Here is a 21,216-nt window from a genome sequence, read left to right on the forward strand (position 1 = left end):
AGACAAAGTATATAAATTAAACAAGTCACTTTATGGTTTGAACTAAACACTAGAGCTTTATATAAGAGGACTAATTCATACATGATAAGTAATTAATTCAATAAAGGTAACAATGAGCCTACATTGTATGTAAAAACTAATAGGAAGGTTAGAGTTTTATTGTGTGTTTGTATACTAATGACTTGGTATTCATTGGAAATCTATCAATAGGCATGTTCAAATCAAAAATGATGAAACAATTTGAAATAACAGATTTAGGGCTGATGAGATACTTCTTAGGCATTGAAGATATTCAATGTGACAAACCATTCTTCATATGTCAATCCAAGTATGAAAAGGATGTTTTGAAGAGATTTAATATGATAAATTGTAATCCAGTATCACTAGAAATAAAAATTAGCAAGGAGACGGGCTCAAATATTGATCAAACTATTTTTAAAAGATTTTTTTGGAAGTTTATTGTATATGACAACTATAAGGTCATATATCATGTATGGTGTAAGTTTGATTTCAAGTTTCATGGAGTCACCACAAAATTCTCACTAGAAACTTTGAAAAACAATATTGAGATATGTTCTAGGAATAACATGATATGGAATCCTATACTCCAAAGCTAACAACTTTAGTTTGATTAGTTATATTAACATTTATTTTGTAGGTAGCATTGACGATAGAAAGAACATTTTCGGGTATATCTTTTTGTTGGAAACTTACAATTGGAACAATTGTTGTTTTGGCATTGATGTCAAATCTATTGATAAGACATATTGCTATCTAATCTAAATGTCATATTTATTTGATTGATGAAGAGGATTTGAGAAGTTTATCATAACAATAGCACCCAAAGGAAAGATTGAGTTATGAAGAGAGAGTTACAATGGACATTTAATTAGATAGACTTTGATAAAGAAATTTTATTATTTATGTGAAGAAAGATAAGCCAAGTTGATCAATATCTAGTAAAAGAATAAGAAATGTCGAGTGATGTTAGTGTCAACTGAGCTATAGTTAGTGCAAAGAAAATCTAGTGGTGACCGAGCATTAACATTTATTGAGAAAGATAGTAGATGTTGAGCTAGAAATTTTTACAACAACCAAGTAATTCAGTGATGATCGAGTGTCAGAATTTAGGGATTGCCAAGTAATAGCATGAGAATGAAGTCAAGAAAATCATAAGATTAAGATGACATAGTTGATTTCTTAGGAGATATAAACCATGTTGAAGATAAGATTGATGAGTTGGATCATCAAATTCAAGATGATGATTAGATAAAGACCTAACAAATAGATTCCAAAGAAGTTTCTAGAGGAAGATCAAGAAGATGAATAGATACAATGAATCATATATATCCTGATTGTAAATGCTAAGATCTATGGTGGTGATGGAAAATGGTAAAGGAAGAATTTCCTACTTAAAGAGGTACAAAGCTGAAAATTTTATCAAGATTGTAAGTGCATGTAAGAGACACATACAAATAGAGGTGGATTAGAAATGCACAAGTGTGTGAGTGAATGCAAAGCTAAAGGAAAAAGATTGCATATATGATGTTGAAATTTATAAGTGAATCTAATGTTGTTGAGAAGAGTGGATTGATTTCTTGAAGGGTTGCCAAGTGGATTGAGATTAGAGATGATAATAGAAGGTTTATCAAAGAGTCAGCACAAGGACCAAACAAATATCTAAACCTGCAAAAGTGAGTTGTAATCATAGAGATCAAAACCTATTATTTTCTTTCTAATCATCATTAATAGTTTGTATTGAAATCCTTTTAACAGAGGTTGACCTAATAGTCATTGGAAGACTTAATAGTCTATGTAAATACTTTAACTAGATGACATTCTAAATGGAATTATCAAAGTCCTCTGACAAGGCCTCTTCTAACATGGTGATTAAATCCTTCAACATGATCACATTTAATAGTGTGTTTTGTAACCTTTAACAAGGTTGACTACTAGCAGAACTCGCTTCAAAAGAGTGACCATTTTGTTGGTGGTTTTTCCCAACTAGGTTTCCACATAAAATATTAGTGTCAAAATGTGTGTTGAATGCTTTATATGTTTTACATTTGATAATGTTTTTATTATGCAAAGCAAGTTATGTTTAAGATGATATTTTTATAGTAGAGACCAAGCAATAGGAGGACACAAAAGATAGTTAGTATTTGTGTTTAATTCTTCAAATGGTACTTAAGGACCTCGAGTAACTAATTCACCCCACCTCTTAGTTATTCTAAACATTTCTAAAACTTTTAGCTTGCATGGGGAGTTGTATCATGGACATCAAAGAAAAACTGATAGTGACAATCTCATCAACTGAAACAAAATATATAGCTTTCACTTCCACAACATGTGAAGTAATATGGATGTGTATATCTACAACATATAATCAAAAAGATAAAACACCTATCATTTGTGATAACAAATCAACTAGCCACTAAAAAAGGAATGAATATCTCCAAAATCAACTTTAACAAAGCAACACATTTGAGCATCACCAGGAGGAGAGGGAGTGTAGAGACAAATGGAAAACCCTCCTAAATAGGGAGGAAGTCTTTTGGAAATAGAGATTGAGGGCGGAATGGCTAGAGGAGGGGGACAAAAGCGTGACGTTCTTCCACAAATTGAGCTCAAGAAGAAAAAATAGAAACAATAATCAACATGTTGTTAGATAATAATGATTAAGAAATCACTGAAGTGGAACACATAAAAGATATAGTCAACTCCTACTTCCACAAAATGTACAACCCTTTACCCAAGTTGATAGTATTTCATAGAATGATGTATTGCAATTCTTTCAACCTATGATTAATAACCAAATGAATGAGGAGATAACAAGAAAGGTCAAAGAGGAAGTTAGAATGGTTGTTTTCAATATGAATCAGTTTAAAGCCCCTAAGCTTGATGGCTTCCCTCCTACATCTTTTTAGGAATTCTGGGACATTTTTAAATATGATGTGACCCATGCTACTAGTGACTTTGTGAGAATGGGAAAATTGTTGAAGGAACTAAATAAGACCTTAGTTATTCTCATCCCCAAGACTGAGGACCCCCGGAGACTGGGAGAAGTGGATTGCATTAAGCCCCTCCTAGACAAAATCATTGGCCCATACCAGAATGAGTTTTTGACTGGGAGGCAAATTCTTGACATAGTTATAACCACCCATGAGGTGATTCACTCTATAGAAAAGTCTAAGATCGTCGGTATGGATTAAAGTTTGTCACCTGTGGATTCTTCTTGAGATAAACTTTTTTTGGTGGATGACCTTATATGGGTTGATTCTCATTGTTGACAACCTCTAGTGTTGATGGTGCCAACTCACTAATTTCTATATTTTATGTTTTAATAAAGTTGAATTTGCTGATCATATGCTTATTTACTACCCCTTTGCCATAGAGGTGTGGAGCGAGGTTCTTGCATTATGGGAGGTTCAATGGTGCATTGATAGAGATCTAGAACAATTCACTCATTAGGATGGCCTAGATAACCACCCATACCTCAAAAAAATTTGGACAATTCTCCACATACATTTCATGGAATATCTAGATAGAGAAAAATAAAAATATTTTCAGGGACCAAGCTAATGCCAGTTTGGGGTGGCCCAAATCACTATCAAGCTTCTAAAAGAATGCAGCAAGGTTGGGTGGTGGAACACCCCCCCCAACCCCCTTGGGCAAGATTGATATGAAATGGGCTTTGGCTTTGAATTTTGGACCAATGGTGGCTCAATTTGATAATTCCAAAGTTTTTTTTAGAATGAAGACGATGTGGTATCCCCCCTTGACTCTTGGCTAAAGCTAAGCATTGATGGTTTGACTATGTTGGGTAACACTTCTGCAGAAGGTATCCTTAACAATAGTATGAGAAATATGGTTGTCACCTATATGGGAAATTGTGGAGGGGGCCCTAACAATGAAGCAAAAGCAATGAAACTTCTCTAGGGGCTAAGAATTGTGAGAGCATGGGGAGTCAACAAGGGGTAAAACTACAAAAATGTGTCACCTTTTAAGCTGACTTATCAAAATGACTGAATTTGAGTATTTCTATGTAAAAATCAATTTTTTTAAAACATATGATCTAGAAAAATTTATTCTAGCTAAGATATATATGGTCTCACACTTTTCCAATTAGAGATGGCTATTAATTGCATGTTTTATACTAGTTTGTATCCAATTACTAAAGAAATAAAATTATTTCAGAAAAGTGGCATTTCAATAACTCTTACTATTTTTCATGATTTTTTTTTAATAATCATTTTATAGAGCTCAAAGTCAAGAATATTCTCATATAGAGTTTATAGTGTTTTAATTAGATATAGTATATTATAATTAAAAAAAATTACAAGCATGTATTTTAACACTCAAAAATATGTCAATTTTTAGAAAGAAAAAACATTAAATCATATCAAAAAATATAAAATTTATATGACATTCTAGAGGAGAGAGTCCTCTTCTAGAATGTATAATTTTCTCTTGGTTAGAATAGATTTGTTTTGAAAAATGTGGTGGGAAATCAAAAATATCAATTTCAGATGAGTTGAAATTTGAATCATTATAAAAGAGAAAATATAGGTCTAAAGATGATTTTTATTTTTTATTGTTCTAGCTATATAGGTTATCTATAACATAGTCTGAGATCAAAACGAAATAAATTTATTTCCTTATAGTTTTGTTGTGGGAACTAGACCCCCAATTTTTAGTGTTTTCAAGCAACTAAAAAATTGTTTTTAAAAATTAGGGTAATATATGAATTCTTATTCCAAATAATTATTAAAAATTATAATCCTAAACTATACCCATTTCTACACATTTCATTTGTTTACTTCATTTCAAATTCAAAATAATAATACCAATTTTATGTCATTGAAGGTGAACAATTATCCTTTTGCTAGTCTTTTCCTTTACAAAAGGGTGACATAGGTTTGTGCTTTCACCCTAAGACGGATATTGCAAGAGAATCAATGTTAATTATTAAGGTTGTTAAGGGAGAAGGTAGAAGAAACTAGTTGATTAAAGTTATAATCAAGGAAATTTGAAGGTTGATGGAATATTTCTAAGAGATGTGCATGGCCCATATATATCACAAGAGAAATGGCGTGGAAGGTGGACTGGCTAAACTTGGCCATTGTGTCATGCAGCTTGTGGAATGCGATGATGTTAGAAAATTTTCATCATCAAATCAAGTTATGATGGAATGGGAGTGTACCTTCATTAATTCCATATGAATAATCAAAATGGGTGGCAAGCCTTCTTTTCTGCACGTGGACATATGAACAGGACACTTCATAAAGGGATTTTTTGGTGTGATTGTTTACTGATATGCATTGTGATTTTGGTTTCCATGAACATTAATGAATAATTTAAAAGGATGCAAAGGGTGCATTTGCAAGATGTAATGAATAATCCAGTAATGATCAAACTGATACGTTAATAAATTCTCACACAAGATATAGCTAGCAATGACCATTTACGGAAGGAAAGAGAATGTTTACACATGTCAAGAAGAGTGAATTTTGCGTTTTTGGGAAACATTACAGACTTATGATGGTCATGCAATGCCTTTTTCATTTTCTTTGCTAAGGGTCTTCAATTTACATCCATCAATGTCAAAACCTGCAACAAGCTATGTCGTCTGATGAATTAGTGGTTGATCTAGGTGATAGCATGGGAAATAATGATCAAATAGAATTGGTGTAACAGTGAGGTAGTGATGGTGTACTTGTAGTAAGGTGTCATTTTATAGTATATGGAGGGTATGGTGAAGCATGATGAGGTTATATTGATGCAGTTCTTACAAACTTGGAAGGATGGGAAGATGGTTGTTAATGGCATGAGCTTCAATATTTCAGAAGAAATCATTGCTAGGGCTGGTGAATTTTTGATGGAAGGGAAGAACTAGTAGAGGTAAGCAAAGGTCAATGAGGAAGCTAGCCTATGAAAATTCTTCAAGGGAAAAGAGGAACTAGAGAGAATGTGTGGTGGGTTTTCTCAGGATACCCTTCCTAAGCCTTGGGACATTATCTATTATGCCATCATGCAGTATATGACATTGGAGGACCATTTCAAGGTACTATACTACTACTAATTTATGACCTTGTAATTCAATTATCAGGGTACATGTATGAAATTATTTGAAACCCTAAAGCTAGCTGTAGAAATGGACTAATCCTACAAAGGACTTGGATCCTCTAAAATCAATATTTTTTAATATGCATACTACAATATGAATAATATGATGCTACAATTTGAATTTGGCTCACAATAAAAAGAGGTTTTGAATATAAAGAAAAGACATACAAAAAGGTTGGATGTGGTCATGTCAATTGAAGTCTCTCCCCAAACACCTAATTGGATGAGTTTTTGAAAGAACCCTTGAATGAAGGATGATACCAAATTATTCCACAAATTTCCATTTTGAAATCTTTGGCTTTCCCTATAAAAATAAACTTCTTGTCTTATGCCTAACTTCTTTTAACTCTTCCTATTGCCTTACTCTACCTAAATGAAAATTAGTGACCTTTCTCTTCCTAAATGAAAATGCATGGTATTTTTCTTAATTTTTAATTGAAGAAAATAATAATAATTTCTATTTTTATTTATAATAATTAAAATAATAGCTTAAATATTTAACTCAATATTTTAATTTTCACTTAAAATAATATTTTAAGTAGCAAAGCCTCCTTCTTTAGGAATAAGTTTGATAAATCTAGAATTGATGTCTTTTCCCAAGCATTTTGTATTGATAGCCTCAAAGTATATTTGATAAAATTCATCTCTTATCCAATCAAAATTTTCATTATAGAACTCAATTAGAATCCTGTCCAACATAGAGGCCTTATCATTTCTCATAAAAATGGTATCATTCTTTATATCATCCATTGATATTATCCAATTAAGGAGATAGACATCCTTCATAGTCACTTTCTTATGTAAGGATATAGACATCAGTCATAGTCACTTTCTTATGTATAATGATATTGATATTACTTTTAGCCATCTTCATGTTCCGACTAGTTATTTAAATGTAGTACCAATTAATCCACCAATCCTAATTAGTTGGCTGAACAGAGACAATATACCAGTTCCTTTTTAGATAAAAGAGTTTCAAAGATATCATAAAAATAATATCTTGCGTGGAAAAATAATGATTGCTATTAGTTTCTGTAACCTCCTTGGCACCTACCATGTTTTCTCCAACATTTTTTTTCCCATTCTACATGTTCTTTGATGGAAATCATGAATGGAAACAAAAATATTTCCAAAAGAGTGCCACTATTCCAAAAGAAAGAAAATTGTTGCCAAACGAGTGCATTAATTGCCAAAACTACAGGCATGCATCACTTGTAAGCATGCACCAATCTGTACCATTCCATTATGTTCATGCATCGGAGTGATGCATTTCAATACATTTACAATGTGTTTATTCCACCATAGGTTTCAATTCTAGTGCATATCATTTTAATTTAGATTTTTTTAATTATTTCATGCTTAATAAAATTACATGTCATTGTTAGCTCTGTAGACATCATTTTTTAATTAGTTTACATAGTGTGCAAAACTATTATTATCATGCAATCTCTTCCCAAGTTATTGTTTAAGAATTTTTATTGTAGTTTTCACTATCTTCCTTGATTAACATTCAAGGTTTATTTTTTTATTTTTTTCTTAATAATATACTCTTTAATTTCATAATTCAAATACAATCAATAAGACAAAGTTTAATTTCAATCTTTGGTTCATGCTCTATTTTTTATTTCTTTGAATATCAGTATAACATAAGAGATTTTCTTTTATATCTTCAATTGGTATCAGAGTAGGTTGTAGAATATTGTTCTCTAATAGGCACGTCAACAATTTTCTCCAATATCTTTCAGAATGGAAAATTATGGCAACTTTCTATTCCAACTTCTATTATTTTTTGGAGACAACTATGAATATTGGAGTATCAAGATAAAGACCCTACTATTATTTGAAGATATTTGGGAATTAGTAGAAGGAGGATACACTGAGCCTATAGACTTGAATTCTTTAAATACCTTTTGAAAAAAAGCTCAACAAAATTAGTTGAAAGAAGATAAGAAGAAGGATAATCAATTGCGCTGGATATATCTATTTCTCCCCTTATAGCTTGTATGGCAAAGTCAAAGGATACATGGGAATCCCTTCAAACAACATACCAAGGATCTTACAAGATAAGATTGGTGAGACTTCAAACCCTTCAAAGAGATTTTGAAAATTTAAGGATGAGAGAAGTTGAGTTCACTCACAAGTTTATTATAAGGGCTCAAACTATTATCAATCATCTTAAAACTCAAGGGAAAACTATACCAGAGCAAAAAGTTGTAGAGAAGATTCTGAGATCTCTTCCTCCAAAGTTTGATCCAGTGGTGATAGTCATTAAATAGAGTAATGATATATTTACCTTCAAAATTGAAGAGTTCATAATTTCTTTGCAATCACATGAAGAGTGCATGCAACATTCAACAAAGAATTTAGTGCAAGCCTTCCAAATTATAGTTAAAATTGAAGCAAAACCTACAGACCCTTTTCAATCAAACAAAACTCAAGGGGAGTTTTCTACATCAAGAGGATATGGTAGAGGATGAGGAAGAGGAAGAAATATGAGGATCAAAGAAGCATCCAGTTCAAATATTGTGAAAGTTATGGACAAGTTATGAATATGAATGTAGAAATAAAAAAATTGATTTGAATAAGTTAAGAGCCAACTATACTAAAGAATCTCCTAAAGATGCAAAGTACTCCATGTTCTCTACATGAAATTTGGAAAAAAGAACCTCAAAAGGATGTATAGTTTCTTGATAGTAGGTGTTCAAATCATAAGACAGGTAAATTTGATGTGTTTGTCAAATTAGATTAATTTGTAAGAAGTCAAGTAAAATTTGGTGATGATAAAAGCATTGATGTTATGGAAAAAGGTACCCTTCCAATGAAAACTAAGAAAGGATAAATTATAAGTATTCATGACACCTTGTATGTGCCCAAGTTGTAGCATAATCTTTTGAGTACTGGGTAGCTTGTAGGAAAACATTATAAGGTTATTTTAAAGGATTACTACTACAAAGTTTTTGATAAATCATCTAACAACCATCCTGTAGCAAAGACTTGTATGACAGAGAATAAATTGTTTCCTCTCACTCTAGTTTCTACTAATATGCATTCTCTTAAGGCAACCATAGATGATTCATGGTTATGGCATCAAAGGTATAGTCATTTGTATTTTTAGGGCTTAATTTTATGTGATAAAGATGACATGGTGCAAGGACTTGCTATCATTCAAGAAAAAGAATAAGTTTGTTTAGGGTGTGCTCTTGGTAAGAAACATTGAGAAAAATAATTAGTGAACAAGTCACAAACATCAACATATCAGTCAAGTTTCTTATTAGTGGCACACACTTATTCCAATTATATATGGTTACCGAGCTCATTGTACAATTTATAGTGTTTGCCAAGCATTTCGGTTGCTACCAAGTCCTTTTGACAAATCTCAGTGGTTACTAAGTAGATTTAGTTAGTGTGAAGTCCATTAGTATAAATTGTGTATTTTAGTTGTTGCTAAGTTTATCAGTGGTTATTGAGTAGTCCAGTGCTTACTGAGCTCGTAGTTCATGTGATGCAAATCTAGTATTAACCGAGCTAATCTATGATTCATTTTATACTGAGCTCAAGGTGATAGTATTTGTTGAGTATTGCCATGTTAAATAAGTTTTTAGTTCATGCTAAGTTTCACTATATCTATTGAGTGACTGGTGTGGACTAAGTTCAAGACTACTTGGGAGTGATAAGTATGGATCGAGCTCTACATCTACCAAGTGCATGATGATGTTGAAGAATGATAGTGGATTTCATGTATCAGAACCTCACTGAGTCAGTCTTCAAAACCTGAGTGTCTTCATGTGGGCTAACTTTGTAATATTTGTGTAAAAATTGTATTATGACCAACTTTTTAATTATGTAAATTGGATTGGTATATATATGTAATGTATTATATCGTATCCAAGTGTATGTGTATGTATGTGCAAGTTATGCATGCAATTTGAATATAGTAGAAGAAGAGAAAATTGTAAAGGTCATAAAAGCATAAGGAGCAACAGAGACATATCTATTACAAAAAGGTGATTAGTACACAAAGGAATCTCATACAACAAATCAAGTTGTAAATCAGAGATCATCTATTTCTTCATCCTAATAGGCGATTCAGTTAAATCCTTAACAAGGTAGACCTAACAGTCTTTCATAAATCTCTTTACCAAGTGCATACTTTATTTTATGTTTGAAAATCCTCTCACAAGGTGGACCTAGTGGTCCTTATTTCTCCTAATAACACAAATCATCAGAAGTGATCAATGTAAGCCTGAACAGACCAACTTTATACTATATTATTGAAATTTTTGGTTATCATCCCCACCCTAGTTTTACTTTCTATTTGAAGGTTTCTAGGACACCAAATCTTTATGTCTAAGTGTTATGAATGCTTTCATGATTTTAGTTTCTCATGCATGCAATTAAATCATATGTGATGAATTAAATACTAGTTGGATTGTTGGATAAAGAAATTGTTAAAATTTTAAAAGTTACTAATTTACCCCTCCCCTCTCAGTAACTTAGCTTAGTCTTGAATATTTCAAACAATTGGTATTAAAGCTTTATGGTTCTCAAGAGGAAGTTTAACAAGCTTGAGCAAAGATCAAGGCCATGGAGATATTCAAACTTGACAAAGGCATTGATAATGAAAAGTTGGATTTGGAAATGGCCATTGGCCAACTCAAGAAAGAAAAAAAGAAACTCTCTTAATGCCTAAAAAGAAGAAAGGAACATGCAAAACAAATGAACGATCATCTCTACATTGAAGAAAGACTTGAAGACTTTCATCCTTCAAGTAGCTCAGATGAAGCAAATGATGTGATCAAGGAATTCCTAGAGAAGAATGGTTCATTGCAAGAAGAAGTAAGGAAACTAAGAAGAGAGAAAGAAATCTAGTTAGTAAGTTTATGTGAAATCATGAAAGAGGAAGAAAAAAAAAAAAATGGAAATGGAAGGAAAATATGATGAGATTCAACATCTATCCCTCCAGCACACCAACTTCATCAATCAACTCACCAATGTAAATGAAGAAATCATGAACCTGAGATCATAGAATGAAAGATTGCAAAATGATCTAAATTCTGAAAGGCAACTCAATGAAAGGATGATGAAATTCCAAGCAGATATGAATAAGTTGAATGAGAAAAATCTCTATAGACAAAAGGGGAAAGCAAGAATTGGATACAAAAGAGAAGGCGAATCTTCTAAACAAGGTGCTCAAAAGAATCAAAGACCTACTTGCAATCACTGTGGTAAGATAGGTCATACATCAAACAAATGTTGGAGCTATGGAAAAGAAAAACTCAATGGAAAATGCTATAATTGCAATCACCATGGTCATAAGGCTAATGAATGTAAAGAGAAACCAAAATTTGAAGGAAAATGTCACAAATGCAAGAAACATGGACACAACACATTAGAATGCAAAACCAAGACTTTGAATCCTATAGAACAAATTGTGAAAGCAATATTTGGTTGGGATTACAATACCTAGTGTAGATGTCATTACTATTGAGAATTTGGACACATTGGTATGAATTGTGTTAAACATCATATGAGGAAAAGAGATACTACCAAAAGATGTTTTATTTGTATATAACTTGGTCATCTTGTCAAGAACTATATGAATACTGGTATAATTGAAGATTAAAAGAAGGCAAAGGCTGATAACATTCAAAAGTAGATGAGATAGAAATGGACTCCTAAGTCAGCTAAGGATACTAGTCCAAGCAATGTTTCTCAAGTCACTTAAGAATTGGGCAACTCTACCATTTCTATTTAAGTTCTCAAGGGAGAACTGAAACTAGGCTATCAAAGATGACATCCAAATTAGTTCTAGTTGAAAGGTGACAAAGATCCAAATCTATATTTAGGATACAAAGGGATCACAAAGTAATACAAATACTAATGTCTACCAAGTTAATTTTCTACCAAGTAAGGTCGGCTCATAGACTCTACCAAGCAAGGTTAAGAATAATAAAAGATACCTATGGTTACTAAGTCATGAAGATGGCAACAAGTGATCAATGCCAAGCAGTGGATGAAAGTTTGTCAATATATCTAGTTTTGTACAAAGCATTAATGGAAAAAAATTAACAAAAACTATGGAATCAAGGTCATTTCTTATAGTGAAATTTTGAGTGCTATTACAAAGAGCATTTTTTAGTGTGACCAAAGTGATTTGAGAAAATTTCCAATGAAATTTTATTGAATTTTCTCAATCTACCGAGTGAAAATGGCATCCAACAACAACAAGGTTAAGCAAGGATCTAACATGTTGGTTTGTGGAGTTGAATGGGAGGCACCAGATTTCAAGCTCAATCCTATAATTGCTGAAACGCTAGATCCAAGTAGTCCACAATCCCAAATTCCTCCAATGGTACTTCTTATCAATGATATTTGCACTCATTTCAAATTTGTTATTCAAGATATTGATATAGTAGAAATGGATGATTGCCTAGCTCAACTACGTGTGAATGGAGTCTTAAAACCCTAGCATCAACATCTGGAAACCAAAGGGTTGACACATATCCCACACATGCCCTATGAATTTTAAATCAAATGGATTATGTTTATCCTTAGCAAGGTGCATAATGGGAAGCTATGGTTAGAGCAACCAATTCTAATAAGTAAGAGGATGATTCATCAAATCATTGGTCTCTCAATGCTAGCCAAAGCCAAAATGACAAAAACCCTAGGTTGAGTAGAATTGGAGAAGAAAACCCTATCTAAATGGGATGGAAGAGGAATGAAAATCAGTAGTGTCACTAATATAGAATTAAAGTTTGGAATTCACATTATTGCATACAAGATATACAATTCAAGTAGACTAAACAATGTGTCATGTTAAGTTGTGGATTTGGCATACAAGGTGGTTAAGAAAAACTTATCATATGACCTTGCCAACCTATTATTGAAGCAGCTCAACAAGAACATGGAAAGCATAAGAACATCAAAGAACAATCCATGTAAGTTTAGTTCTTTGTTAACATACCTACTCTTTTATGTACAAAATTTATTTCCCTCTAAAGGCATTGTAGATTGGAGAAAAGATGTGTGCATGCTCTATCAAATCAATGAATATATTATCGAGATGGGTGAGAACTACAATAGTATCATGGACAACTACTTCAATGCATTTTAGGAGAAAATGAAAATTAGGTTCAGAATTCCCAAGAAACTAGTTGAAGACTATAAGGATGATGTATGCTTCATTATGGATAGTGATAAGGTGTACATTCAGACAGTTAAGCCTAGAATTGCATGGGTAAAACCTCTTAGTTATGAGGTTAACATTAATGAGACAAAGGACATCATTGAAGCTCTTGTCAATGAGCTAGTTAATCCTAAGGCCACTTACTTTGGAACATATGATGAAGCAAAGGCTAGGATTGAACTTGAAATAAAGCTCCCTTAGGTAGTCAACAAAGGGAAAAGAAGGATTGCAAAACTAAGATCAAGTTCACCCCTTTTCTCAACTGAGGGAAAAGGTGAGGATGAGCAAGGTGAAGAAGTAGAGGATAAGAAAGAATCTTGAAAAGAAGAACCATTAAAGAAGAAAGGAAAGGTGATCATCACCAAGCCAACAAAGCCATACACTGTAGTATTCATCAGGAGGTCAAGAAAGAAGGCTGCCAAAGATGGAGGAGACATCGTATTCAAAAAACCTCCACCCACCTTCCAAGATAGGCTAAAGGAATTGAAAGATGGAGCTGGAATAACAAATTTCAAGGCTTTAAAATATGAAACCAGAATAGATGAAGAGAAGAAGCAAATAGAAGATCTAGTCGTAGAAAAGATGGGACAATGGAAGTACTCCCCTGACCATCTTTCTTCTCAAATTCCTAATTTCTTAATGGAAAAAATCAAGCCAAGATGGGAACATGCTATGCAAATAGTCAAAGACATATATGGACAAACCTTAAGGTACTTACTACCGAACATATCAGATGCAGAGGTGAAAGAGTCACTAAAGAAGAATGAAGCAAAATTGACTCTCAAATTTAATACCTACCTAATTTTGATGAAAGTTTTTGAGTATGTTGTGATAAATGCAACAAACACTTAGAAAAATGTTTATCATCTTCACAAACCCAGTGACTTTCTAGTTCTTGTAAAGGATGATGCTGATGATGACAATGACAAGGATGAAGAGGATGATGAAGGATAAACTCATTTTGTTATAGTTGATTATGAAGAATACAAGGAGCAAGAGGCTACCAAGGAAGATAAGCAAGATGATGAGGAGATTGAACTAGTAAAGATAGTTGCAGTAGTCATCACCTCACTTCCTCACTCTCTAAGCAAGCCAGTGTCAACATCAAGTGTGGAGTTAGCATCAACAAGTTTCATTGTGACTACTAGTGACATCTCATATTTCCAATCACTCTTTGCTCCTACTCAGCTCAGCACATCATTGATAAAAGTAACCTCTACTTTATCTACCAAGCTATAGACTCCTTCATCAACTGAGCAAGGACCAGATCCACATTGATTGACATAAAAAATATGATCCTTCTAAACATGGATGCACTGCAAAGACATATTGTACATTCTAAAACTCTAATCCATGACAATATCTTCTCTATTGTGGACCGTATGATAGAATTACCAACAAAGGTACAAGTTGCACTTCATACATGTAAGGTCCTACAAGAAAATTGGGATAAAACCTTGGCAATCGTTCTCAAGGTACATTTTGAATTCTTATCCCATTTTGGTGTCTCTATGTAAATAAAATAGAATAAATCTTTGGCATTACTATCAAAAATGGGGAGATAGACACATAGTATGAGGAGAAAGACATAAAAAGTTATGGGGGAGCAACTGTAAATATGGAGTAAACCCAATAAGGAGAAAGAAATGTACAAAAAGAAATATTGTATATACCTTACAAAATCAATTTTGAAAAATCTCAAAAATAGTATACTCTACTGAGCCAATATCATGTGGTAATGGAGATAAGGTATTCAATTTTGGCTGATAAGTATTTTTTGTCACTAATGCCAAAGGGGGAGATTGTTGACATATCAGTCAAGTTTGTTATTAGTGACACACATTTATTTAGATTGTATATGATTATCGAGCTCATTGTACATTTTACAGTGTTTGCCAAGAATTTTAGTCACTATCGAGTCCTTTGGAAAAATCTCAGTGGTTACCAAGTAGATTTAGTTAGTGTGAAGTCCAGTAGTATAAACTATGCATTTCAGTTGTTACCAAGTTTATCAGTGGTTACCAAGCATTCCAATGCTTACTGAGCTCATACTTCATGTGATGAAAATCTAGTATTAATCGAGCTACTCTATGATTTGATTTATACTAAGCTCAAGGTGATAGAGTTTACCAAGTATTGCCATGGTAAACAAGCGATTCAGTTCATGTCCAGTTTCACAATATCTATCGAGTCACCAATGTATATTGAGTTCAAGAATACTTGGAAGTGATTAGTATGGATTGAGCTTCTACATATACTTAGTGCATGATGATGTGGAGCAATGATAGTGGAGGTCATGTATTAGAACCTCACTAAGTCAGTCTTCAAAACCTAAGTGTCTTCATATGGGTCGACTTTGTAATATTTGTGTAAAACTTGTATTATGATTGACTTTGTAATAATGTAAATTGGATTAGAATATATATGTAATGTGTTGTACTCTATCCAAGTGTATTTGTGTATGTATGTGCAAGTTATGAATGCAGTTTACATATAGTAGAAGAAGAGCAAATTTTAAAGGTCATAATAGCATAAGAAGCAACATAGACATATCTATCACAAAAAGGTGATCAGTGCACAAAGGAATCTCATATAGAAAATCAAATTGCAAATCAAAGATCATCTGCTACTTCATCCTAATAGGTGATCCAATTAAATCCTGTAACAAGGTAGACCTAACTGTCTTTCATAAATCTCTTTACTGAGTGCATACTTCATTGTATCTTTGAAAATCCTCACACAAGGTGGACCTAGCAATCATTATTGCTCCTAATAGGGTAGATCATTAGAAGTGATCAATGTAAGCCTCAACAAGCCAACTTTATACTATCATATTGAAGTTTGTGGGTATCACCCCCACCCTAGTTTTACTTTCTATTTGAAAGGTTTCTAGGTCACCAAATCTTTGTGTCTAAGTGTTATGAATGCTTTCATATTTTTCAGTTTCATGCATGCAATTAAATCAAATGTGATGAATTAAACACTAATTGGATTGTTGGATAAAGAAATTGTTTAAATTTAGAAGTTACTAATTCACCCCTCCCCTCTTAGTAACTTAGCCTAGTCTTGAATATTTCCAACAATGGAGTATAAAATCTCCTTTAGAGCTTGTGCATTTAGATATTTGTGGTACTATGTAAAAGGAATCCTTGGGTAAGAATACCTATTTTTTGACCTTTATTTATGAAATCTCATGCCTCACATGGGTTTATTTTCTTAAGAAAAAATTTGAAGCACTTGGATGCTTCAAGCATTTTACAAGTATGACAGAAAAGCAAAGTTAGTATTCCATTAAAAAACTCAGAATAGATAGAGGGGAGTAATTCATCTCCAAAATGTTCTTTGATTTTTGTGACATGCACGACATTCAAAGACAGCTTATGCCAGCCTTTAGGCCTGCAACAAAATGGTATTGTATAAAGAAAGAACATACCATTATGGAGACGACATGAAGTATGTTAAAGTCTAAGAACCTTTCAAATTCTTTTTGGGGAGTTGTAGTGGCAAGCACAATTTATATTTTGAATCGAACTCCAACAAAAAAGCTTCAAATTATCACTTCAAAGGAAGCCTAGAATTGACACAAGCCCTCAGTAGGTCACCTTTGTGTATTTGATTGCCTTGCATATTTTTATGTTCCTATTCAAAAGAGAGAAAAGTTGGATGCAAAATCCCAACTTTTAATCTTTGTTGGATATTTTGGTTCCACTAAAGGTTATAAATTTTATGAACCTAACACAAAGCAATGGATAATTAGTTGATATGTGGTGTTTGATGAAAGGGGAGTGTGGAAATGGAAGAAAGAAGTTCAAAAATCTACACCATTCATCATGGGTAGGGAAGATATTTAAGTCCCTCCTCTCCCCACAAGCTCAAGTTGAACCTCAAGCCCAAGCCCACCAGTTTCAACCAAGTTCCTCTTCAGGTGAAAGTTCAAACTTACTATATATTCCATGTTCCTCACAAAAGTTATGAAGTATAAATGAAATATATCAAGGAGTTCTATTGTGGATTTAGTTGTTGACATTGTATTGTTAAGTTCCATTCAAGTTGAACCTATTATGTATGAAGAAGTTGTGATAGAACCAGTATGGATTAAAGATGTGAATGAAGAGATGCATGCTATTAAGAAAAAAGATATATGATGATTAGTTCCACTTCCAAAATATAAACATGTGATTGGTTTCAAATGAATTTACAAGGTGAAATATCATGTTGATGGTCCTATGAAAAGACATAGAGTTGGACTACTTGCCAAGGGATTCACACAAACACCTAGAGTAGATTATTTTGAGACTTTTGCTCTAATTGCAAGCTTTTGTACTATTAAAATTATATTATCTATTTCTTCTCAAAACAATTGGACATTCTATCAGATGGATATAAAATCAACTTTCTCTTAAATGGTTATATTGATGAAGAGGTTTATGTGGATCAACCTATTGGCTATGAAAATTTAGGGAAAAAAAAACACTTGGTTTACAAGTTGAAAAAATCACTCTATGGGTTGAAACAAGCACCACATGCCTGGTATGCACAAATTAATAGTTATTTCTTGAAGAAAAGATTCATTTGAAGTTCTTTAGAGCCAACCCTCTATATCCAACATGTTGGTAATGATATTCTATTTTTTTTCCTTTATGTTGATGATATCATTTTTATAGGTAATAGCCCATCTCTAATGGAGAAATTCAAATAAAAAATGAAACAAGCATTTGAGATATTAGATCTAGGACTTATGCATTATCTTCTTAGGGTAGAGATGCAACAACTACCTAAGAATATATTCATTTATCACACCAAGTATGTTTCTGATTTATTGAAGCATTTTAGAATGATGTCAAGCACAACAATTGCTACCCCTATAGCCCTTGGTGAAAATTTAACCAAGGATGATCCAAGTCCCCATGTTGATCCTATATTGTACAAAAGTTTGGTTGGGAGCCTCATGTACCTTACTACAACGAGAGCTAATGTTGTATATGTTGTGAGCCTTATCTCTCGATTCATGCAAGATCCACATGAGTCTCATTGGTGAGTTGCAAAATAAATCCTAAGGTATGTGAGTGGTACACACAATTTTGGTATTCATTATTCTCCCAATGATAAGTTTGAGTTGGTTGGTTATATAGATTTTGATAAAAAATCAAACTCAAGTTATGTTCTCTCACTTGGTTTTGAAGTTGCTTCATGGCATAGTAAGAAAAAAGCAACCATGACTCTCTCTTCAATAGAAATAGAGTATGTTGCAGTAGCAATAATCAATTGTCTAGTGATATGGATTTGAAGGATTCTGAAAAATTTGCATTTGGTTCAAGAACATCCTACAACTATTTTTGTGATAATAGTAGTGTCATTGACATGACCAAGAATCTGATGTTTCATGCTAGATCAAAGTACATTGAAATCCACCACCACTTTATTGGAGATTTGGTTCAGAATGGTATAGTGGAGGTATAGTTTTGCCCAACTTTTGAGCAAGTTGTTGATATCTTCACCAAAGCTCTCACTACTACCAATTTTACTACTTTGAGGAATAAACTCAGTCTCATTCCCATTGTTCATGCAGGGGAAGACTGGATGCATGCATTGGTCATAAGCATGCACCACTTGCATGCACTCTTCTGGATGATTCCACCATGTGCATGCATCGGTGATGAATTTTGATGCATTTCAATGAATTAACAATGCATTTATTCCACCATAGGTTTTAGTTCTAGTGCATGTCATTTTAATTTAGGTTGTTTTAATTATTTCATGCTTAATAAAACTGCATGTTGTAGTTAGTTTTGTAGGCATCATTTTTTAATTAGTTTGCATAGTATGCAAAACTATTATTACTATGCAATTTCTTTGCCTATTATTGTTTAGGATTTTTTAATGTAGTTTTCACTATCTTCCTTGATCAATATTCAAGATTAAGTTTTTTAATTTTTCTTTATAATGCACTCTTTAATATCAGAATTCAAATACAAGAAATAAAATAGAGTTTTATTTTAATCTTTGGTCCATGCTCTATTTTTTATTTCTTTGAATATAAGTATAGCATAAGAACTTTTATTTTAGATCTTCAAACATCTCACACTAAAGAAGAATTTAAGCTTGAAAAATAAGTCAACTTTGACTATTTAACACTTTTAGCCTAAGAATCAGGCCTTAACGTATGATGTTTAAGCCATCCACAAAAGAAAACTCTAAAATAATGCTCTAACCACTCCGAAACAACTGTGTTTAAGAAGTTCACCACAGATTATAAATACATACCAAGTACTAGAAACAAAAAAAATGACTTGAAAAAACATATAGCTATATTACTCTACCAGCCAAGAACTCGTAGAGTGGTAAATGAGAGAGAGAGCTGCTACTCTTCAAACCAACAAACTAGAAGAGAGGGTGTCCTGCTTACCCCTCTACCACACAACGCATATTTATTTATCTATATATACACTGGAAGAGCAAGGAAGGCGTGATGTTGTCGGTCCTAGTAATTAGCTCCCACCCACACAAGGTGGTTCTCGATAGTAAGATGGCAGACTGAAGCCCCGCCCGGCTTCAGCTTGAACTTCTGCAGTGCCACGTGTTCGGGACTCCAAGCGCTGGTGTCCGTGTGACAGATGGCCGCCGCCTCCATCGTCTTCCCATCTTCGCCCTTCACCTAAACTCTCGCAGCCTTTGTCCTGGCAATTCATGGCAGTAATACACCACGTACGCATACTTCACAAGGTGACAAACTGTCATCGGCTTCTCTGCTTCACTCTGGAATTTCACCCCCACGATGGTGTACTCCTGCTTCCCAGATTTTGAATTCTTCGAAACATTCGTCGCCAGAACAGTTAAACAGTTGCTCTTGAGCTTTGATGTGGTGAAGTCGATCGTGGACTCCACCGATGTTGTGCAGTACTTTGTTTCTGCCACCACAGCAGGTCTTTCACAGGCTCATAGCGCCCTCTTCATAGCCAGTGTGGTGAGTGAATCAGGGGCTACATTGAGCTCCTTCGACACCACAGAGAGCTTCTCTGAGGAGAACGGAATCTTGTCTGCCACGGCGCGGGGGAGAAGACGCATCTTCTACTTGTTTGAAAAGTTCACAGAGATTTTGGTTCCGCACTGCAAATTCTTCTCTAACAGAAACAAGCTGATGTAACTATGGTAGTTGAAAAGTTGATCATCTACAGCGTAAGATCCAGGATCGAAAGGCAATTCATCTGGCATGACGTGCGAAAGAGAATCCATCTTCTCAAGTTTGGGAATGCTTTCCATTTCCTGCACTAAGCGTATCAAAGATGCCTCCTCGACTCTTTCATTTGCTGCTTCTTTCTGACCATGATTGGCTGAGATGAGTTCCCACATGCTCTATGGAATTGGCGTCACTGGCAGTTTCTCCCGCCAGTATGCAGCTATTACACTTTCCCTTTTGCCTTCCAAAATATTCACTGCTCCGCTCGCCGCTACTGTCTGTCAATTCCAAACAACTCACACACTCAATCAAATGTAAAATTTGAAAGATATTTGACTTGTTCTACTAACAGCTTCACAATTAAATGATCAGTTAATCTGATTAAAATTGAATTCCAATTATACCAACATCCTTAGGGTTCGAATAGGAATACATATTTTGGAATAGAAAATGAGGCTACGTATTCCTATTTTCTATTCCTATTTTCCATTTGGTTCAGCCAATATTTGATGGGAATTAGTGGACCCCAAAATTTATGTTTTCTAAAATAAATAAAAGTGGAATAGGACACAAATAAAAGTAGAATAGGAATATGTATTCCAATAATACCTATTTTGGTGGAATTGCAAAACCCTATTTTTGGGCCAAAAATAAAATACGTATTCTTTTTTTACTTTGTATTCCACTTCCATTTTGGTGCATCCAAACAAGAAATTCAAAATTT

The 21,216-nt window shown here is 33.5% G+C and overlaps 1 pseudogene; it reads right to left on the reverse strand.

Annotated features, from left to right (window-relative positions):
• The window catches only part of LOC149566759 (BURP domain-containing protein 3-like), a 54,194-nt pseudogene extending 33,529 nt beyond the window's left edge, over positions 1-20,665 (reverse strand).
• Between the last annotated feature and the right edge of the window lie 551 nt (positions 20,666-21,216).

The sequence above is a fragment of the Cupressus sempervirens genome, chromosome 3 (genome assembly GCF_028749045.1).
Source record: "Cupressus sempervirens isolate cs-2001-9-10 chromosome 3, ASM2874904v1, whole genome shotgun sequence".
NCBI lineage: Eukaryota > Viridiplantae > Streptophyta > Pinopsida > Cupressales > Cupressaceae > Cupressus > Cupressus sempervirens.